Source organism: Mustelus asterias, chromosome 27, assembly GCF_964213995.1.
Source record: "Mustelus asterias chromosome 27, sMusAst1.hap1.1, whole genome shotgun sequence".
NCBI lineage: Eukaryota > Metazoa > Chordata > Chondrichthyes > Carcharhiniformes > Triakidae > Mustelus > Mustelus asterias.
Genome location: NC_135827.1, coordinates 39,124,937 through 39,147,454, shown reverse-complemented (window position 1 = coordinate 39,147,454; position 22,518 = coordinate 39,124,937). Strand labels below are relative to the sequence as shown.

Below are 22,518 nucleotides of genomic sequence, written 5' to 3'. Positions count from 1 at the left end.
GCTATGCAGCCAGCCTGTCCTGCACTCCTCACTGTTAAATCACAGAAGGCAAACAGTTTGGCTCCAGACAACTTTATTTTTTCTCCCTCCCTCCCTCTCTCTCCTCCTCCTCTTTTCGATTTTATTTTTAACCCATTTCAGGCAATCGGCTCTGCATCGAGATCTCAGAGTGAGAGGCGTCAGGCCAAGGTCGCATGCTGAATGCTGCAAATTAAGACGTGTTTGCGTTAGGAGAGAGAGAGATAATTTTTTCCATTTTTGTTTTTCATATTCATGTGGGCATTTATTGCCCATCCCTACTTGCCCTTGAGAAGGTGATGGTGAGCTGCCTTCTTCAACCTTTTGCAGATTAATTTAACCAGGGTGGCTGGTGGGGAGGCATTGGGCAATCTCAGAATGATTTCTAAAGAAAGATAAATAATTGTGTTCCTGTATATCGAGCCACATTGGAGGAATTTGGGTGGGAGGTGGGGATGCGGGAGAGAGCGAGGCAACCATTCTATTGTTTCCCTTCAGTGTAAATGCTCCAGTACTGTGGAGACTGTAGTTGTTCTCTGGCAAGGTTCACTCTCAGCTATACTAATGCAAGACAGTGATGCACATTCTAATACTCCTGTTCTGGCACAAACAATCTCTACAGTTTAATTGGGTATCCGTACATGTTAATACCTTGTATTAATTATGCTGTTAGAAGCACAAAGGGATTTAGAACACAGCGGCTGAGTGATTTGTTCTAAAATGTTATGTTTCTGCCTATCCATTTGCAGAGACGGTAATAATCGGGGAATTACTCATCCTGCACTGCCTGATTTTTTTTTACCTGGCTGATAGCCCCTTCAGATGTGACTTGGTGCCTTCAAGTCATCGATCAGGCCGCAAGGATCTAGACAGTTCATTGTCCTTTGGTATTAGTGGGTCCTACACTGTTGCACAAAGGCTGGTGGCTCTTCAGGCATCTCAATTGCCTGGCACCAGACATGGAGTGCTGGGCCGTGTGATTGCACAGTTGATCAAACGGCCGAGGCGACAGCGAGGGGGGGAAGGCGGGGAGGTGGGGGTAGACAGGAGGACAGCAACTCTCACGCACCAGTGTGAATCCTCCTCAGCTCAAGCAGTACCTTATTTTTGATTATTTTTCTTGTGTGTCTGTGTGTGTTTGTGTGTGTGTCTGTGTATGTGGCTGTGTGTGTGTGTCTGTATGTATGTGTGTGTCTGTATGTGTGTGTCTGTGTGTTTGTATGTGTGTGTATATGTGTGTGTGTGTATATGTGTGTGTGTATATGTGTGTCTGTGTGTGTGTATATGTGTGTCTCTGTGTGTGTGTGTGTGTGCGCGCGCGAGCGATGCTACAAATGAGGTTTTCAGTTTGAAAAATGATCTCTGGCTGCTTCATTCCCAGTCAGCACATTTGCAGCTGAAGATTAATGTCCATGATTGGTGTAATACTGCCGCAGTAATCCGTGAGCAGAATGCAAGATGGGATATGGGGGAAAGGCCAAGATTCATGCCTATACTCAAGAGTTTACACAAGTCTCCATAGTAACATGCCTGGCTATTTTGTATGTGTTTGATTTTTGTGAGGATAGATTAGGAGTATAAATTCATTTGACCAGAATATTTGATGTATCATTGTAGGCAATATTTCGCTTTTCTTTCTCAAGAATTACACTCCTCCATTTTTAAAATAATTGACGCGAGCTGTATAGCAGTTACGAGCATTCAGTATTCAAATTATTGTGTTCTCTCTGTCACATTTCTCTCTCTCTATCGCTTTCTCTCTCTCAACTCCCTTTCTCCCTTGTTCTCTCTTCCTCCCATTTCTTTCCTTCAACCTCTCATTTCTTTCTCTTTCTCTCCCGCCTCTCGTTTCTCTCACTTTATATCGTCCCTTCTCATATCTCTCTCTCAGTTTCTCACCTCTCTCATTTTCTCTCTCTCCCTCTCATTTCTCTTTCCCTCTCATTTTCTCTCCATCTCATTCTCTCTCCATCTCATTCTCTCTCCCTTTCATTTTCTCTTTGGCATTCCCCCTCTCTCTTATTTTCTCCCTCGCTGCCATATCTCTCTCTGGGTTCTGCCTTTCATTTCTCACTCTCCGTGTCGTTCTCATTCCCTCTTTTCTTTCTCTCACTTTCTCAACTCTCTACAGTTCTTCCCCTCTCCCTCTCATTTCTCCCTCTCGCTTTCACTTGTTTGATTTATTTCCTATCTCTGTCTTCGCCTCCTCTTATTCTTCTCTCTCTCTCTCTTGCTGCAGAGTTGGCAAAGCCCAAGAGCTTTCGTCGTTATTTTTCAACCTCTGCCCGCCCACCCCCACCCAGAGTTGGTGCTGAAAAGACTGCGTAAAGAAGCATCAGTCCGCCACAGCACCCGCACCCCCCACACCCACCGCTCCACTCCCTCCCCCCCAGCCCCCACTCTGCACACACACACACACACACAAAAATTAGTCGTTGGCTTCACGAGAGAGAGGGGGAGAAAAGCTCCTTCAGGAGTTGCCTTGTCCTTCTTGGGTAAGGTATGTTGGAACTCTGTACCTCCAGTCCAGCTGTTAACACGTAGGGATGGGCCACGTATTAAACCTGAACGACGGGGAGAGAGCAAATGGAATTGTAAGAGGTGGTGTACAGCAGTCAGGCTGCTTGCAAATATTCTGTCCTCTCTATCAGGGCTTTCTGCTTCAGAAAAGCATGCCAAAAAAAATTGAAAGGATCAGTGTTGGCGAATTTACAAACAGATGTTGCCTCTTGAAGCTCAGTTAAGGCAGAGACCAGAACAACAGTTCAGCGACTCTGAGCGACTTTTGGGGGGTTTGTTTTTAGATGTGTTTTGGGGGAGGGGTTAGCCTTAGTGACATTAATTTTTAAAATCTATATTTTCTCCAGCGGCAAAGTGACTCGTGTAAATGCTTTATTTTTTAAAAAATATTTTTGAAAATGGAAGTCACCCCCTTTAATCTGTTTACATCAACCATGACAAGCAGACAAGCGGTGAATGAATTCTCGATCCTTCTTAAAAAACCCCAGCTCCTTGTCCCGACTGCACAATGTTGAAAAACCCCAATGATCGGGAATGTCCAGGCATTCCTGGTGAGTTCAGAAAAAAAAAATCACCCCGACACAATGGGCTCAGATCTCTTTCGAGTTCTTTTTCTTATTCTTGGCATCCGTCTTTAGCAAACATTTCTCCCTCCCTCTGGTGTCCCCCCCCCCACCCCGAAACCTCCCCCCACCCCCTCCTCCCCAGTATTGTCAAATGGAAATAGTTATTTTGACAGAATGTGTTTCTCAAGTTATTCGCCTCGAGGGAAGCGATCCACTTTGAATGGAAAAGTAGCGAGGGGGTAATCTGTGCAAAGGCGGGCAACTGTTAATATCTCTTTGGTGCCAACGTTACTCCATATTGTTCGTCTTTGGCAGGGAGCAGACATCTGCATAGAACGCCGTCTACAATCATCCTTCCCTTTCTGTTCCTTTCCTGACCTGTGCCTCTGTCCCGAAAGTGTTAAAATTACTTGGCACCAGAACTGCATTTCAAAGCAGATTTGTCTTCTCTTTGCATTCAAGATTCGTAGGGTACCATCTGATATTAAAATTCACATTGTCGGGTTCTGTATATTGTGCCAAGATCCACGCTAAGCCCTTTGCACTCTCTCTCTCTCTCTCTCTCATTCTCATTCTCTCCCTCTTTCTTTCCTTCCACTCTTTTCGTCCTTATTTGTCATTTAACGCTTGGAAAGAGAGAGAGAGAGAGGGAAAAAAAGGAAAAGAGGTTCCTTCAAAGTTTTCTGGCTTTGGGAATTAGATTTTGGTTGCAATTTGAGTGGCCAAGTGTTTGTGCGTTTGTGCGTTAACTCTCCCAAGTCTTTGTGAGCCTGCAAATTTTCTCTCACCCTATCTGCTGATGGCTATCCATCAACCAAATGGTTCTGTCGCTGTACTAAGTAAGGATCCGCAGTGTCCGGGCACTGTGTGGTGCCAGCTATGCTTGGCTGGGGCAGCATCAGATCGAAGGGGGCACGATCCAATATTCATTGTCTGAGCACCACCACATCGCTTTGTCTCATCATTTCTTTTTGTTTGTTTCTGTTGTTGAAAAATGGAGGCAAATATTTCCATCCTAATCCCGCCAGGAAGAAACAAAAGGATAGTAATCGCCATTTTTATTGCGAGAAAGAGGAAACAGCTGGCTTGTGCAGTCAGCAGATTTAATTGCAAGGGAAACCGATTCCATTCGCAAAGAATAAGATTCTATTGGTGACCTTTTTTTGGATTACAGAAAGCAGTCAGGCTCCCCCTATGCTTGTGCCTATGTTGTCTGTGTGTGTGTGTGTGTGTTTATCCGGAATGTGGAATTGCTCGAACGCTGCTCGGAACGTGTGTTGGGGAGTGCTGCTTTCAATATTGGTCGACATGAACCATGTCACGAGGTAGGCCCTCTTGCCACAAGCGGCAACGCACCCGAAGATGAGGCAGGGCGTTTGGCAGAGGAAGGAGAGCGGATGGGGAAGGTTGGGAGGGTGGTGGGGGGTGGGGGAGGGGGTGGGAGGGTGGTTGGGGGGTGCTGGTGTGTGGTTGAGGGGCGTAGCGAGGAGGGGGAGCCTGGATAAAGACCCATTTGAACCCCTCTCCTTCTCTCCCCACAAAGCAAAGTAATTGTGCTGCGTGTAGGTTTTGTGGACGCGCGTCATTTTTTATGTGTTTCCTATTTCATCCTTTGCGTTCTCCCGACGGGAAGAGGATGAGCAGAAAGGTGAGGCCTGCGACTCGGGTTTTAATCGAAAATTTAATTCGGCTGCTTGCCTTTTGGGAGTGGGTGGAGTGGGGTGGGCTGCCACTTCTATCCAGCTGCACGTTGCCGCTGTCCTTTGGTAGCTTGCGACGTGTGTGTCTGCGAGAGAGTTAAGCTGTAAGCCACACTTCATGTTGGTCCAAAGGCATTATTACTTTATCGGAATGGAAAGGTTTGCGCAAGAGATGAGAACGAAAGAGAGAGAGAGAGAGAGAAATAGAGACACAAAGACTGTATCCAAGCTTGGCATGCAGAAGGAGTCTCGGTAGCTAGCCAAGGAGTCCGCTATGGTACAAAGCACTTCGAGTCAAGTAATTCTTCCGATAGCAGTTGTGCTTTGATGAGGAATCATACCTTTCATTCGATTCTGTGATTGCCTCATGTTTGACAATAATTTAGATCAAGAAACTTTATTTAAACAAGCACGCGCAAAAAAATCGACACTTGACGTCCAAGATTGGATTAACTTTTTTTTGTATTTCCAACGTTTAAGAAATCGCAAAGCATTGTCATGTTTAATTGTACTGAGCTAGTCATCCTGGCAGTATTAGCAGTAAAAGATTTCACTTGGAATCTTTAAAAGCTCCTTTTCATCCCTTATTTTTTCACTTCTATTTTAGGATCTCCGAGCCCGGCCTAGCAAGACAAAACACAGCCTGACGAGCCAACGGCACCCCATGCCAGGAGTTGAAACTGAGAGCTAACAGATGGCCCTTCCTCACACACAGAGCAACCAGATCGCAGTGTTGGTGTTTTGGGTTTTAATATTATGTTTATAATTGTTTTTATTTTGGTCAGATTTTTGATTTGAGCAATGTGGTGACTTTTTTTGCAAATACATTTAAAATGGCAACTAAAACTAAAGAAAATCTCGAGTTTAGGGAGTGTTTCCTAAAGACACAAAGCACTTATGACATCTGTACTTACACATGACAGGTGTGAGCTTTGTGTGAACAGAAAGGGAGGTGTGAGAAGGGGAATAGAGGAAGGAGGAAGACAGGAGGCTGGATGGCATTAGTGACAGGGTAAAGGGAATGAGACTGGAACAAGGAACAAAGAGGAGGAGACAGATGGATACAGATGTTGAAACTGCAAAACCAGCTGCCACTAACCCGTAGATCCGAACTTGTGTTTTGCATATCCCACAAGCTCGTGTCTATAGGTCTGTGTCTACATGGTAAAGAGACAACACAGTTTTGCCTCAGCAATATCTGACCACCACGAGGATATAAAGACCTCTTATGGTGATTCTCAGCCATGGACATGATTTCCTCAGCCTCAGACAGTCCCAGTTGAGAGCATTAGCCCCTCAGATTGAGAGGAGGGGAGGTTGTGGGGTTGCAAAGGAACCAAGTTATTGGAACAATCGCACAATAGAAGCATCAAATCTAACAGGGTAGAAGCAGGCCTTTCACTCCACCTGGTCCATGCTAGTGTTTATGCTCCACACAAGCCTCTTGAAGTGAGTTAGGCCAACTTGAAATCCTGCTTCCTTGTCTTCTCTTGTAACAGGGTGGGGCCGGGAGTGTGAAAATCCCAATCCATGAGTCAGTGATGCAACAGACCTTCCAGCGAGCCACTCCCTGTTGATAATTAGCTGTTTAACCAGTCATTCACTCCCCTCTGGAAATAGTGACCAAGAAGCTGATGGGTAGCTTTTTTTTTGAGATAAAATGTTCTGAACTCCATGAGATGTAGTTTCCATTTGGGACTAACCATGAAAACAAAGGGATTTGTGTCTCAGGACCGAGGTTAGACCAGAAATGAGCAGTTACAACAAATCCACCTGACGGTACGATGTCTCTCAGGCTGACACCTATCCTGTAGCACGGTCCGAAGGTTCACTGTGAAGTAAGCTTTCACTAAATGCGGAGCAGTCGTAAGGTTTTCTTTTTGTGTTGGGGAAAAAAATGGAGATTGCATCGATTTTATTGGGATGAGAGGAGATCAGAGAACCGGAGGACATGTGCGATTCAAGCAGCCTGTTTTTGTGGCCTATACTCCCATTATTGACAGCCTCAGTGTTGCCAAGGATTCTTTTTTCTTAAAATTAGAACTGAATGAACAATCTGTTATTAAGTACCAGTTGGCTGAAGTGGTGGCTTATTTTGGGAAGGGTGTGTGTGTGTCTTTGTCTATCTCTGTGCCACTGTATGTGTGTGTCTGTCTGTCTGGAGTTGTAAAACTCCTCAAGTACAATAAGGCCATGCTGATGGATTCTTCCATTTCTCTCTTTCTCAGGGTGTGTTTGCCACTCACCCAGCCACTCCCTTAGAAAGAATAGTTACGTAGCAAAAACTCTAAACTTCGGACAAATACATCCTCCAACCCTCTTTCCCTTATCCATCCCTCTGCTACCCTTCAATCTCACACTCACCTACTGTCCCCTAACCCCTTTCCCCCACCCTCCTCTCACCTCCACCCTCCTCTCACCCCCACCCTCCTCTCACCCCCACCCTCCTCTGACCCCCACCACCCTCTGGCCCCCCACCCTCCTCTCGCCCCCACCCTTCTCTGGCCCCAACCCTCCTCTCGCCACCCTGCCCCAACAACCACTTCTCTTTGAACCCCTGATGCAGGAGTCGATGAACCAATTGCTGTGTGCATTCAGGCTGAGGTAGTAGGTTGTATAGTTTAGAATTATACCAAGGGAGATAACTGTACAACCTCCTAGCTTTCCCTGGGGCACGCGTACAACAGCAGCGGGAAAAAGCAAGTCACGGACAATCGACCCCAGAGAAAATAAAACCCCCAATATAACTGAGAAAATGGTAAGCAGTTTGATTTGATTGAAACCCATCCAATCTGCCTGTAAGTATCTGACCACCTGTTAGAAAGACACAATCACCCTCGCACATCTTTCAAAGGGTTTATTTTACAGAGAAAAGCGTTGATGTTTAAAGTGAAAGTGTTAACCCTTTGTTCCCTGCAGGTCTCTCTGCTGATTTAGCTACTTTCTTCAAGCAGTAATGCTCTATAAGTGTGTATCAATTGTGGAAGTGGGGGTTCGGTGCCGGGGATGGGGGGTGGTGAGCAGGGCAGGGGGGTGATCTTAGTTTATTGATGTGTTGCTTTTCCTGTCACACTTTTTTACTGAGCATCCATACCCTCCCCAATGTCCCACCTCAGTGAAGCCTTAGAGATCAATGTACCAACCACTATGCTAATCAACTATAGATCAGTGGGTCAATGTCTCAGACCATAGCCAAGTGTTCAAACAAGAACCCTACAATTGGTCTTCACCATTTAGTCATGGGGAGGAGTATCATTGACAAAATGTACCTTCTGATTGGCTTGCTATCCAGTGATCGAATTGGGATCCAATGTGCGAGCGATTTGAGATATAACATGCGGTGAATGTCGTGTGGTTTGTGACGAATAGGTCACTTTCAACCTATGATTCCCAAAACTCTTCACCACTGCGGGGTTTTCCTCATGTCATGTCTGGGTCGGTTGTAGACTCATTGATCGAGATTGATTTGTCAACAACTCCATTATTGTTATAATCATATGACTGTCAAGGATGCTGGAAGTGAGCAAGATGGTCTTTTAATTGCAATGTCTTTGCGGATCAGCATGCGTGCTTGTGTGGTAAGTGGGGGTTTAGATTGAGTTCCCATGGTTAAATAGCTCCATGTCCAGAATCACACATCAGGCCTGGGTAACTAAGGTACTGTGAACATTTACCTCAATGAATTTCAGCAACAACAACTTTTATTTATAGAGCACTTTCACTGCTAAAAATATCCCAAGGTTCTTCACAGGAAGGTAACTCTGGAAATAAAAAGCTGGATCAGTTAAAAATGCCCATGAAGGGACTGGATTGTCGGAAAAACCCAACTGCCTCACTTACTGTCCCTTCAGGGAAGGAAAGCTGCTGTCCTTACCCAGCCTGGGTTTATAGGTGACTCCAGCCGCACATCAATATGGTTAACTCCTAACAGCCCTCTATAATAGTCTGGCAAGACACAATTTAGTGATGCCCAGATCCTACTGAGAATGATTAAAAATCTGGCTGTATATCCTTGTCAGTCAAAGGGTTCCAATGGATGGAGTTCTGTATCCATTGAATTTAAAAGAAAAAAGATAGTTTTGACTGAGTCCATTTCATTCTAATCACTGATACGTTCAGCCCTGTTTGGGGTGGGGGAGGGGGAGGGAGTATTGAAATACGCGGTTAGATTTTTAAGGAGCGTTTACCCTTTCTAACCCAACACCAAAAATGAGACGTTCACACATAAATACCGATCCCTGGGATGAGAGCGTTGGTCTTGAGGAGAGATTGAATAAAGTGTGCCGCTACTGCCTGGAGTTTAGATGAATGCAAAGTGATCTCACTGAAACGTATAAAATTCTTAAGGGGCTTGACAGAGTAGACACTGAAGGGCTGTTGCCCCCTGGCTGCAGAGTCTAGAGCCAGGGAGCACGGTCACAGATGAAGAGGTTAGCGATTTAGGATTCCGAGGAGGAGAAATTTCTTCATTCAGAGGGTGGTGAACCGCTGGAATTCTCCACCCCAGCGGGTTGTGGAGGCTCAGCCAATGAGTGTGTTCAAGATTGAGATTGATCAATTTTTGAATACAAAGGATAGGGTGGGAAAAATGGAGTCGAGATCAAAGGTCAGTTGTGATCTTTTTGAATGGTGGAACAGGGTCAAGGGGCCAAATGGCCAACTCCTGCTCAAAATGCTTCATAGAAACATAAAAGATAGGAGCAGGAGGAGGCCATTCGGCCCTTCGAGCCTGCTCTGCCATTCATCACAATCATGGCTGATCATCCAACTCAATAGCCTAATCCTGCTTTCTCCCTATAACCATTCACCCCAAGTGCTATATCCAGCCGCCTCTTGAATACATTCAATGTTTTGGCATCAACTACTTCCTGTGGTAATGAATTCCACAGGCTCACCACTCTTTGGGTGAAGAAATGTCTCCTCATCTCCGTCCTAAATGGTCTCTCCCGAATCCTCAGACTGTGACCCCTGGTTCTGGACTCCCCCACCATCGGGAACATCCTCCCTGCATCGACCCTGTCTAGTCATGTTAAAACTTTATAAGTCTCTGAGATCCTCCCTTCTGTTCTTATAAAGACTGAGTTTCGTGTAGGACTGTGGGTTAGTGAGAGAAGCTGCCTGTGGAATCAGAGCTTGTACAGAGGGTTACGATGGTTTGTTGACTTGCGGTGATATTTTAATAGCGTGTGTCTTCTCAGGGAATGCTGTGAGTGACTTGTCCTGTGTCTGAGGCTGGGAGTTATCGCAAAATGTTAAAGATTGTTAAAAGAAAAAGAGTTTGTACAGCATTGATTGATATATTAAGGACATCATCCTTGGAACTCATGTAACAAGTCCATTCCTCTTCTGCACCACATCCTAATTTTATCCCCCCCCCAACCGAGATTGCAGACTCCTGCTGGGTGTCATAAGATGTCGTAAGGTGACCTGCCCAAGTCACACGTGTTCAGTCAAAACTGATGCTGAATGTCATTGCAGTGGAAGCTCACAAACAAGGCCACACTTGTTCCTCCTCAGCAGCCAGCTGGCAGGAGATTGAGTCGAGTTCTTACCCCTCCCTGGCCCAGGTGTGGCCAATCACAGCATTCACAAGCTAGAAGCTTGTACGATGATGCTGTGGTCAGTTCCACATTTGACAATGCACTTGCCAAGTGATCCATCGAGGGGCAACATGGCAAACTTGAGCGAGATTTACGCAAAATACCTTGCATCTCGGATTGGCCTTGAAATCACAATGCAGGATAACAAGAACAGTTAACATGGGCAACAGGAACGTTTTTGTCGGCTACATCTTTTGATCTATAAGGCTTCTCCCTCTGTGTATTTTACATTTATCAAGAGCAGAGTGAAGAATGTTTTAAACAGTATTACACAGCAATATAATAGATAGAACCTACAACACAAAAACAAGCCAGTCTTTTGATTTGATTTGATTTATTATTGTCACATGTATTAGTTTACAGTGAAAAGTATTGTTTCTTGCGCACTACAGACAAAGCATACCATTCATAGAGTACATAAGGAGAAGGAAAAGATAGAATTTGAGGATATGCTGGGGATAGCTCGCAAAAAGTCTCCACACTCCGGCACCATCTTGAATGTGCCCATTCAGCTCAACTGGCCCATGCTAGCGTTTGTGCTCCAGATGAGTTCTCTCCCACTATGATTATCCCTTCCCACTCTGTACCCTGGACACCTCTATTCCCTCATGTGCGTGTGACATTGCTCCTTAAATGCTTCTCTGCCTGAAACACATCTGTTAGCTCAAGATCTCATTCCAATCTCAGTGCTGTTACCGCCAATTGAAGTCTTAGTCTGCCACACTGAGTTTAAACGTTGAGAGAGGATTCTCCTTCTTCTGTCTGTATTTCTGATTTCCCAGAGCCACGGCTGTTCCTTGAACTCCTCGTCAGTTATATCATTGAACAGAAGCTGAGTTTTAAACCAGGTGGCAGAGAGTTAATTGGCAGAGTGTCCCTTCTTCCCAGAAAAGAATGGCCCCCTTGGTCCCTCCAAGTGGTATTTTATTAAGTAGAATCATTCTTTCTCAATTTATGTTGAATTTTCCAACAAATTTCCATCCCATCCCATGGGATTCCTGCCCATCCCATGGGATTACTGCCTGGTGAATTAGGTTAAAATTACCTCCCACCACCTGTTTCAGATGGAAGTGTTACTCTTTTATCATTTTATCTAAAATATTTTCCTGTTTGGGCAAAACCAGAATTCTGTCACCACCGATGTCCTGTTCTGGGTTTTAGCGCCATGGTCTGCCCATTACTGCTTTAGTATCTAATGTGGTAGAATTTTAAAGATTGAAATCCAAATAAGTTTTTTTTTAATGTAATAAATACTCCTTGGCCAATACATGCATTGTAGAATGATATAGAAAGTGAAGGTTAATTGAGAGTGTTGAGCCTTGTAGAGCACTAACCAATACCAAGCTCTCGACTTGGGTTCACTTTGATGCTGAAAATACTCGATATTATTATGAAAATATTACATTCTAATCCCACACCCCTTGCCCCTTTAAACCCCCCAGAACTAATGTCCTATTCCCTGGAGAGCAATCGAGCTGATGATCTGTTCCAGAACTCTGCCAATGACAGTGGATTCATCTTCCAACACAAAGCAGCCTCCACCTCCCACATTTTCTGTGGAATTCTTTGCATTTCCTCATAGCTACTGAATGTTTCATCATCATCATCATCATCCCCCCCCCCCCCCCAACCGCCACCCCTAACTCTGGTACCACTCCAAAGTGTTCACGTTTAATGTGTCAAAGACTGGGTCATCAGGAAGGGAGGTCTTAGGCTCAGCTTCACCATGTCCTTGCCCACAACCATCGATTCACAGTGCCTGGCAAGACTTGTTCCAAACAGGACGAGGATTAGTTATCGCGCCTGATTTCTATTACTAACCTTTGCATGCTCAGACCATTTCTAGCTGTTTTTAACCTGGGAATTATCATAGAATCACAGAATCCTACAGTGCAGAAAAAGGCCATTCAGCCCATCGAGTCTGCACTGAACACAATCCCGCCCAAGCGGCAAGGTGGCAGACTCGTCAGCATTGCTGCCTCACATCGCCAGGGACTGGGTTCGATTCCAGATTGGGTCACTGTCTGTGTAAAGTTTGCACGATCTCCCCGTGTCTGCGTGGGTTTCCTCCGGGTGCTCTTGTTTCCTCCCACATTCTGAAAGACGTGCTGGTTAGGCATTGACCCAAACAGGCGCCAGAGTGTGGAGACTAGGGGAATTTCACAGTAACTTCATTGCAGTGTTAATGCAAGCCTTACTTGTGACGAATAAATAAACTTTAACACTATCCACATAATCCCAAGCATTTACCCTAGCTCGTCCCCCTGACTCTAAGGGGCAATTTAGCATGGCCAATCCATCTAACCCGCCACTGTGCCACCCTTTGGTAAATCTTTATCACTCTATTTAGGGTGTACAGGATTGAGGGAATGCCACATTGTCAAAAATGCTGTCTTTTGAATTAAACATTAAACCGAGTCCCCGTCTTAGAGATCAAGTTCGAAGATGACCAGGAAGGTTTCCATGGTGTGGTGACCAATATTTGACATGTAACCAACACAAGCATCTCATATAATTTCTGGGATCTTGCTTTGCACAAATTACCTGCTATGTTTTCTCTAGTCATATACAAGAGTGAGTTTTTAAAGGGAATGGTGATTCATTGGTTGGTAGCTTTAACTCTGGGTCATACTGTAAACTGCCTGAGAGTTAATTAGCCACCATCATACACCACATTTGATTTACATTTAAATCGACAAAAGAGCATATTGGGAAGAACATGGGATCAGGCGGAGACCATTCTGCCCCTTCAGCCTGTTCCACCACTCAATGAGATCATAGCTGATCTGTGACCTAACTCCATACACCCCGCCATTGGCTCAGATCCTTGAATATCTTTGGTTAACAAAACCCTATTGGACGGGATTGTCCTGCCCTGCTTGCCTGAAAACCGGAGATTCCCACCTGACTTCAATGGACCTTTACATGGTCCGCCCCCTGGGGGAATTCTGACCATTGTATTGGACCTTTGATTAACTATTGATCTAGTATCAGTTGTCAGTTGTGAGACCTTGCAAGAAGCAGTGTTTCCTCATTTCATTCCTGAAAAGTCTGCCTTTCATTTTCAGACCATGTGCTCCAGACTGCTGAACCAACGGAAATAGTTTCTCTCTATCTACTTTATCTGTTCCCTTTAATAACTTGAAACCCCAATCAAATCACCCCTTCCCTTTCTACATTCCGGTCAAGTGGTTCTGTTATAGGGCCCTCAATGGGCAGTAAAGTCCGTATCACACATGTTACATCATTGCCAAAGTTAAAACATGTACCACCACCCCCTGCACCCCCCCCCCACCCCCTGCACACCCCTCGCCCCCTGCACCCCCCTCCCCGCCACTCCCCCTCCCTCCCCCCCCTCCTCCACCCCCTCCCCCAGCCCCGTAGATTGAAGCTACACAAACTAAGTGCCAAATATTACTCTGCAATAGTTAGCTCATGGAATCGTGGAATCCTACAGTGCAGAAGAAGGCCATTCGGCCCATTGAGTCTGCAACGACTATAATCCCACCCAGGCCCCATCCCCATACATGTACCCTAGCTAGTCCCCCTGACATGAAGGGGCAAGTTAGCATGGCCAATCCATCTAACCCGAACATCTTTGGTTTGTTGTGGTTGATTGGATGATTGGAGGTAGATCAACAATGATGGACTGGAGTTCTCAATAACCCAAGAGACATGACGGTGCTTGGGGTAGGGAAACACTCCCTGAAAGGCAGTAAACTAACATGGAAGAGTGCATAATATGAGCATGAATGAATGCTGTGGAGTCCTGATTAACTAATTTGTTCCTATTAAGAATGCCAGTTTCTACAGTTGATTATGGAGGATTGAGATAGGTGAGAATGAGTCCATGTGAAGGATGAATGTGCAATGATAGAAGAGATCAATAATCATCTTCTTGTAACATGTCCGGATGTACTTAAATAGGAGAACTTTCCAGGTGTAACATGGAACTCCAGTGTGGCATTTATTGGCAGATCCTGTCGCAGATGTTTGAACCTAAGTAACTAGATAATTCCTATTCAATCCAGCCCTTCACTTCCTATATATAGACTGGAGATAGGTTGATGAATTAATCATGTCGCTATTAAGGATGTTGCTTCCTAATGATCCATTAGCAGTGGGATATTAAAGCACTAGCTGTCTAATTTATTCCAGAGGCATAGATTATGAGCAATGAACCGTTTAGGCTGTTCCCAGATCCTAAACCCTCCCAATCCAGGAATATTGAGGCGACGTTGCAATCCTCAGTGACACATTTACAAATTCTGTTTGTACCAGAAGGCGGTGAAGAAAGAATGTTTCGGTAATGCCTTTCCCACACTCAGGATGTCCCAAAGTGGTTCACAATTAACTTGATTTTGAAATGTTGCTACTGTTGTTTTATAGGTAAGTTTTGAGCATCCAGTTTGTGCACAGCAAGATCCCACAAGATCCCGCCCTCCCCCAACCTCCTGCCTCAACAACAACTTGTATTTGCCCAGCACCTTTTAAAGTAGTACAATGCTCCAAAGACTCCTCATAATCAGACAGAACTTAACACCTAACCAAAGAAGGAGGTTAACAAAAATCTCAAGCAAATAGGTAGGTTTTTACCGTGAAGCCTGAGGGAAGAAGGAGAATCGGAGAGATTCCGGGAGGGATTCCAAAGCTGAGCACATAGAGGCTGAAGGCACAGTTGTCAATGACAGGATGAAGGGAATGGGGGAGGCCAGAGTTTGAGGAAATTTGTGAAAAATAAATTCAAGGCCCCTTTTAAAAAATATCCAGTTGCCTCTGAGAATTATCATGAATTATCAGTTTTGTTCTTGTGACTCATGATGGAGTAAATGTGTGAGGGAGTTGGTTTGATAACAGTGAATGTGTGGGTCGTTTAGTAATACTGATATAAAACTCAACTTGCACAGGGCACAGACCAGGCTGCAGTGGGATGACAGTCCAATCTCCAACCATCCCGTTGGCTTTAGTGGGAAGAAAAGGGTGGGGTGTATTACAGCAGCTGGTCCACGTCAGAGTTGAATTTATCCCCTGTTGCGTAAATTCTCTCCAAGCCTCTTGTTAAGTGACCCCTTCCGCCTCAACCAGCTTTTATCGAAGCCTAAACCCAGGATTGACACAGAATTGGGAGATAAAGGGGGGGATAGGATCAAGGCTCGAATTCTACTGTTTGCTATGCTTACTGGGAGAAACTCTTTGAAACCTTCAGTAACGACATGATACTCAGGCATGCTTTTTTTAGTCACTAAAGCAGAAAATCTCAGCAGGTCTGATAGCATCTGTGAGAGAGAGGACAGAGCTAGTGAGAGGAATTCTCTGGCAGTTCACACTGGTGGGATTTTCTGGACCCACTGGCAGTGTACCCCATCCCGCTGGTTTCCTGGCTTCAGTGGGAAATCCCACTAACAGCGGCAGGAGCAGAGAATCCCGCCACCCACAAATGGTGCACCACCTCCCACTGCTGAGAAACACCCGGCTGGGAGGCCGGAGAATCCCGCCCAATGTTTCAAGTCTGAATGACTCTACCAGACACGAAACGTTGGCTCTGTTCTCTCTCCACAGATACTGTCAGACCTGCTGAGATTTTCCAGCATTTTCTGTTTTTGTTTCCGATTCCAGCATCCGCAGTAGTTGACTTCTTTATTTTTCAGTGATGTTGGTTGAGGGATAAATATAGACCCCAGTGAGAAAGTCCCTGCAATATTGCCACGGGATCTTTTACATCCACCTGGGTGGATGGACAAGTCTTCAGTTTAACATCTCAGCCGAAAGACAGCATATCCGACAGTGCAGCACTCCCTCAGTATTGGCACTGGGTGTGTTAACTTGGACTATGTGTTCAAGTGTCTGGAGTGGTACTTGAACCAATAACCTGACTCTCTGAACCAGAGTGTTTTTCAATCCACTTTAAGGAATGCCATAAAGATCCTTTTAGTGTTTTTATAAAATATAAATGGGCACAGAATTGAACAAGAAAGGTATTAGTCAGAGTTTTCCAGCCTCGCTGCAGTGGAATCCCCCATTGGTGGGTTTGTTGAGCCATTCGAACGTCCATTGACTTTGTTGGGACTGGAAGATCCCATTGGCGGGAAGGGCTGGAAAATTCCAGCCATTGTCTCACTGATTGAACTCCCAAATGTACCTTGTAATAATGAAGCTGTCTTTAAATCCCTTGGCTGTTTGACTGCAATGATTTGGCATTGAGTGTGATTACTGGTGAGTGATGAGGTGCTAAATGGAACAGTTAAAAGGATCAATTAACAGATTACCATTTGGGAGAGAGTCAAATATTAATAATTTATTTGCAAGGTGGTGTCAGGGTAATTATAAAATGGGTCTAAAGTTTATTTATTAGTGTCACAATTAGGCTTACATTAACGCTGCAATGAAGCTACTGTGAAAATCTCCGAGATGCCACACTTCGGCGCCTGTTCGGGTACACTGAGGGAGAATTTAGCACGGCCAATGCACCTAACAGCACGTCTGTTGGACTGTGGGAGGAAACCGGAGCACCTGGAGGAAACCCACGCAGACACAGGGAGAACGTGCAAACTCCGCACAGACAGTGACCCAAGCCAGGAATTGAACCCGGGTCCCTGACATTGTGAGGCAGCAGTGCTAACCACTGTGCCACCGTGCCACCCAAGGGGACTATAGTTTCAAAGTTTGCAGGAATCTATTAATTAGAGGAAGCTTTAGAAATTCTGAAAGTCCACAAGGGCAAACCTTTCCCCAAAAAAACATGTTCATTAATTCTAACCCTAAAAATTAAAGTTTATTTATTAGTGTCACAATTAGGCTTAAATTAACACTGCATTGAAGTTACTGTGAAAATCCCCTAGTCGCCACACTCCGGCACCTGTTCAGGCACACTGAGGGAGAATTTAGTATGGCCAATGTACCTAACCAGCACGTCTTTTGGACCATGGGAGGAAACCGGAGCACCCGGAAGAAACTCAAGCAGACATGGGGAAAACGTGCAGATTCTGCACAGACGGTGACCCAGGCCGGGAAGCGAACCCAGGTCCCTGGCGCTGTGAGGCAGCAGTGCTTGCCACTGTGCCGTCCATTGGGGTTAATATGAAGCAACTTACCCTATTTAAAAATTATTGAAGGCAGGACTGATGTTTCAACAACATATGAACAAGTTTATTTCAAGGGAAAGTTCATTTTTAAAGACCATTTCAAGCGATATTGAATCTTTTGTCTTAATGGGCTATGTGTCTTATTGCCTCCAAGCTACATGTAACATTTAGCCCCACCCAGCCCTTACTTTCCATGTACTTGTTAGCTTACTGACACTAAGAGCTTGAGCATACCAAGCGAGTACTGAGGGAGTGTTGCACCGAGGGAGGAGCCTTCAACTGTCTCCCCATCAGTCCTCTAAACAAAACAAAGAAATCTCCTGGCCACTATTTAGAGACAAGGCCAGGGCGTATTCCCTCCTTGGCTAATATTTACTCCTCAATCAACATCGCAAAAAAAAAACAGTTTGACCAAGATATTGCTGTGTATGGGATCTTGCTGTGTGAGAATTGGCTGCCATGTTTCCTACATTACAAAAGTGACCACACTTCAAAACTACTTCACCGGCTGTAAAAGACTTTGGGATTGTGAAAGGTGCTGTAAAAATGCAAGTTCTTCCTCTCTGGGGTATTAAGTCATCGTGTGTGGTGGTGAATCAGCAAGCTATTTACACACCACCCAGTTCTCATTTCCGTTGACTCAATCTTTCTCTGATCTGATTCAGATTCATCCACCAATGATGCGACAGCTCTTGGAGCAGACCTTTCCAAATCTCCAGGCCAACCAGTTGGCATCAGGACAAACCAACCAGTGAGAACCAGTAATATCCCAAGTAGGACTGAGTTACCTGGGCTGGAGATGACTCACCGGCTTAGAGGTTGAACACCCCTGATCTAGGACTGCTGCCAGAGTTGGTTTTTGAAATCGGATATCTGGCAAAACTGAGGAATGAAAAGCAGGCAGAAAAAATGAACTTTCCAGCTGCTTCAGTGTTTTTAAAAAAAAATCTGTTGTGCGGACAAGTTCAATCACTTGTACCAACTTGACTCTCAAACCATAAAGGTGCAGAATGGAGGGAGCTTTGCTTCTAACCCGAAACTGTAGGGCACTGGAGCAGAAAGAAAGGCCTTTTCCCCTGATTTTGGGAAAAAATGCAAACCGGAGTTAACTGTTTAATTGTGATTTATTTCACATTAGGTTAGATGACCAGCATTTATTGTCCGTCCCTAGTTACCCTGATACAAGTGTTAAGAGTCAGCCACATTTGTGTGGGAATGGAATCACATATAGGCTCAGAGCAGGTAAGGACAGCAGGTTTCCTTTCCTGAAAGACAACTTATGTTTTAATGACAATCAGCACCTCCAAGGCCACTTTTACCAATACCTTCGCTAGATTTAAACCAAATTCATCAATTCTCAAACTACCATGATGGGACTTGAACACACTTTCTCTGGAATTATTAATCCAGGTCTTGAAGTGATTCATCCAATAACATAACCACTGCACGATTGTATTATTTGACATTAAAACTGTGAAACTCATTTTGTGCCTCCACGAACAGACGCCGGAGTGCGGCGACTAAGGGATTTTCACAGTAACTTCATTGCAGTGAGAATGTAAGCCTACCTGTGACTAATCAAACAACTTTGAAACTTTAATGGGCCGAATGGCCTCCTTTGATGTCCCCTTCAACTTCTGCAACTTTTCAAACATAAACTTTGTGCCACGTATCCGCTACTTGCTGCTTTATCTCACATTCTGTCCTACTCATTCTACCTCTTTTGGCATTCCGCACTTTAGTTTCAACCCTAAGTTTTCTCTCCAATAATAATGAGGTCGGATGTCTCCACAATAGAAATTAATTTTAATATTGTCACAAGCCTGAAATTATCCAAATTCAATCCAGATGAGATGATGAGGGGTCATTGTAGGACACGCATCCTTGTTACCTTGATCAGAAAGACAGTTACTGTATTGAACCAGTAGGTGGAAGTTAGGAGCACAGACCCCTACAGGAATGTGTTGTTACGCTCAGCAAGGTTAGGGTTCCCAACCCTCCAGGAATAATCTCCTGTTGTAAACAGCCAGGAAGAAGGTTATAGGGGAATTAAAACAATGTTTGTTTGCATGAGCACTTATTTATTAATTATATTAAAATTTAATTGACAATGGAGGGACTGATCACCACGATGGTGGAATGGGGGCAGGTAGGCAGAGCAATGTGTGGGCAGGTAGGCAGAGCAATGTGAGGTCATGTGATGATAACTCCAGGAAAATGTCCAACCAGAGTTAGCAATCTGAGTGAGCCAACACTGCTCAGGGGAGGTCCTCGATTGTGGCAGTCTCCAAGTCACTGTGAGGAGAGGGGATTGCCGGGGTTCCAGCCTGTGTCAGGTGCAGACTACCATGGCAAAGATCTGAGAATCCTCCTGGGCCCTTCCCAGACATTGTTGCAGAGCCTGGGAGAATAAGAGAGGCTTATCTGCAAAGGTTAGTAAAGAAAGGTGTGCTGGAAAATTGATCAGTGACCGATATCCTGGTGCTATGGGTGTTTAAGTGCAGCAGCTGGCTTTGTGATTGCTGAAGTAAGCCCGATGGAAGACAAATGTGACCAAGTAAAAGCAAATTACTGCGGATGCTGAAATTTAAAACCAAAAGAGAAAATGCTGGAAATTCTCAGCAGGTCTGGCAGCATCTGTAAGGAGGGAAAAGAGCTGATGTTTCCAGTCCAGACGCCCCTTGGTCAAACCTGAAACATAATGAGCTTTAACAAAGGGTCATCTGGACTCGAAACGTCAGCCCTTTTCTCTCCTTACAGATGCTGCCAGATGTGACCAGGTACCAGAGGGCTCCTTGTGGCCAAGCGTCATGCACTTCAACTCCCACAACTTTATTCAAGAAATTGGAACTTCATCCAATTCCTGCTGAAAACTGTCAGCATTGACGCTCTACATTGAAATGGCCATCATGTGGGAAGAAAGTGGAACTCATCACCTAATAGAATGATTGAAGTTAATAAGATAGATTCCTTTAAGGGAAAGTTAGATATGTACACGAGGGATAGAAGGTTGTGCTGATAGAATAGATGAAGTCAGGCTGAAGGAGTCATGGGCGGACAATAAACACCAACATTGGCCAGTTGGGCTAAATGGCCCTTACTGTGATGTAAATGCTACTAAAGTGGCCCAGATAATCTCCAAACTCTCAGCCAGACTCGTTCTATTACACTGCCCCCACCCAGCCCCTTGTCTGGTTTTATTGACTATTCTGAAAGAAGATCTAAGGGAGAGTGAGAAAATATAATTTAACAGAAAAAATATCCATGCACATCTATAATTCCTTGCCAGACCTTATCTGTTTTTATGGTAATTTTACGCTAGTTAATTTAATTTGCTTTTAAAAAAATGGGAGTTCTGCTCCATTTGACTGCAGTTGATTTACAGTCATTTGAAGATTGGAGATTACATTTTTTTTTGTATTTTCCAAGAGTTTTGTGAAAAGTTTGTGGCATTGCATCAAAACCCAGTTTTGCTTCAAACTCGTGGGAATCCTGTTTAACTTTTGCTTTCGAATCAGAGACTGGCACACGGAATTGTGTCTCCTTTAACTCGACCGTAAGTTAATCTGAAATTAATGAGGAGTAAGAAGGCAATTCTGAAGGTGTTCCAAGTTAAGATAAATATATTTTTGGGGCGAGGTTAAATTTTAGCAATCCCTACTGATTCTTTACATGTGGCTGTCTATCTATGGACCCAGTAAGAGTTTTAACAACACCAGGTTAAAGTCCAACAGGTTTATTTGGTAGCAAACACCATTAGCTTTCGGAGCGCTGCTCCTTCGTCAGATGGAGTGGAAATGTATTTCCACTCCATCTGACGAAGGAGCAGCGCTCCGAAAGCCAATGGTGTTTGCTACCAAATAAACCTGTTGGACTTTAACCTGGTGTTGTTAAAACTCTTACTGTGTTCACCCCAGTCCAACGCCGGCATCTCCACATCATATCTATGGACCTACAAAGGGTCTCTGTACACAGACATAGAACAAAAAGAAAGACATGTTTTTATTTGACACCTTCCATGACCACAGGATATCCCAAACAGTTCCCAGTTAGTGAAGTACTTTTGAAGTGTAGTCACTATTATAAGAAGTGCAACCCCCAATTTATGCACAGCAAAGAGCAGTGAAAGAATGTCTACATAGGCTGTTTAATAGTGATAATAGTTGAGTGAAAAGTATTGGCCAGCACTCTGCCACAACTCTTTGAGTTGTGTCTCAGGATCTTTTGTATCCATCTGGGCAGGCAGGGCCTTGGTTTAACATTCAACTAAAAGACAACACCTCAGACAGGGCAGCATTCCCTCAGTACTTCGTTGGGATTTGAACCGACAATCTTTTGGCTTAGACGCAAGAGTGAGCCACCACTAAATCTTTCAAATCTAATGGTTGGAAGATATGGCTTTATGATTGGCTGAACATTTCCCAGTAAAACTGTTCCTCTATCATGTCCTGGCTCTTGACCATAGACACCCACAACCCTTTGCTGCAGCATCTAAGTGGCTGTTCTTCATGTGTCAGTCCTGGTCAGTTAATGACCTTAAGGGCCTCATTGGTCAAACTCAATCCTATTCTGACCCATTGTCAATGTTTGCATGCAGCAGACTCACTGCACCATGACTGGGAATGGGAATTCTCCTTCCACTCCTATTCTTGCTCAAACTGAGACCAATGACCTCATTCTGGTCACCCTATTATAGAAAGGATATTATTAAACTAGAAAGAGTGCAGAAGAGATCTGATGGTTGACCTATAGGAGAGGTTGGATAGACTGGGACTTTTTTCTCCGGAGAGTAGGAGGCTGAGGGATGATCTTATAGAGGTCTATAAAATAATGAGGGGCATAGATCAGCTAGATAGTCAATATCTTTTCCCAAAGGTAGGGGAGTCTAAAACTAGAGGGCATAGGTCTAAGGTGAGAGGGGAGGGATACAAAAATATCCAGAGGAGGAATTCTTTCACACAGAGGGTGGTGAGTGTCTGGAACAAGCTGCCAGAGGTAGTAGTAGAGGCAGGTACAATTTTATATTTAAAAA

At 44.5% G+C, this 22,518-nt stretch overlaps 1 long non-coding RNA gene across 1 annotated transcript in view; it reads left to right on the top strand.

Moving 5' to 3' along the window:
• LOC144479970 (uncharacterized) overlaps positions 1–18,333 on the top strand; it is a 220,271-nt gene extending 201,938 nt beyond the window's left edge. Inside the window, exons 7-8 of the long non-coding RNA XR_013495596.1 lie at positions 5,412–5,536; positions 18,152–18,333. This is a non-coding gene — a long non-coding RNA (uncharacterized LOC144479970). The remainder of the gene's footprint in view (positions 1–5,411; positions 5,537–18,151) is intronic.
• Positions 18,334–22,518: the final 4,185 nt, after the last annotated feature.